Below are 573 nucleotides of genomic sequence, written 5' to 3' on the forward strand. Positions count from 1 at the left end.
TAACACCAAGGCCACGGGTTCGGATCCTATATAGGGATGGCCGGTTTGCTCACTGGCTGAGCGTGGTGCTGACAACACCAAGCCAAGGGTTGAGATCCCCTTACCGGTCATCTTTAAAAAAAAAAAAAAAAAAAGCAGATTGTCGATAGAGGGCTGCACATAGTAAGAAGTCAGCAAATGTTACTTAGCTTTCCCTCCTCCTGAATCACAGTTATATTTTTCTTCATTTTCAGAATAAGAAAAACTTTGCATAAAATGATTAAGAGAAATCGTGTAATCATGAACCTGAGCTGTGTTACATTAAAAAATTGCTTAAAAAAATAGCCACAAGCTTGTTAACAAGCTCTTGTGTTTCTTTTTTATTTTCGGTTTTATTGAGGTATAATTGACAAATAAAAATTGCATATATTTAAGGTGTTAACTTCATATTTTGATATATGTATTCATTGTGAAGTAATTATCACAATCAAATTAATTAACATATCCACCACCTCACATAACCACCATTCTTTCTCCCTTCCCTCCTTCCTTCCTTCCTTCCTTCCTTCCTTCCTTCCTTCCTTCCTTCCTTCC

The sequence above is a fragment of the Galeopterus variegatus genome, unplaced genomic scaffold (genome assembly GCF_000696425.1).
Source record: "Galeopterus variegatus unplaced genomic scaffold, G_variegatus-3.0.2 Scaffold2493, whole genome shotgun sequence".
Lineage (NCBI taxonomy): Eukaryota > Metazoa > Chordata > Mammalia > Dermoptera > Cynocephalidae > Galeopterus > Galeopterus variegatus.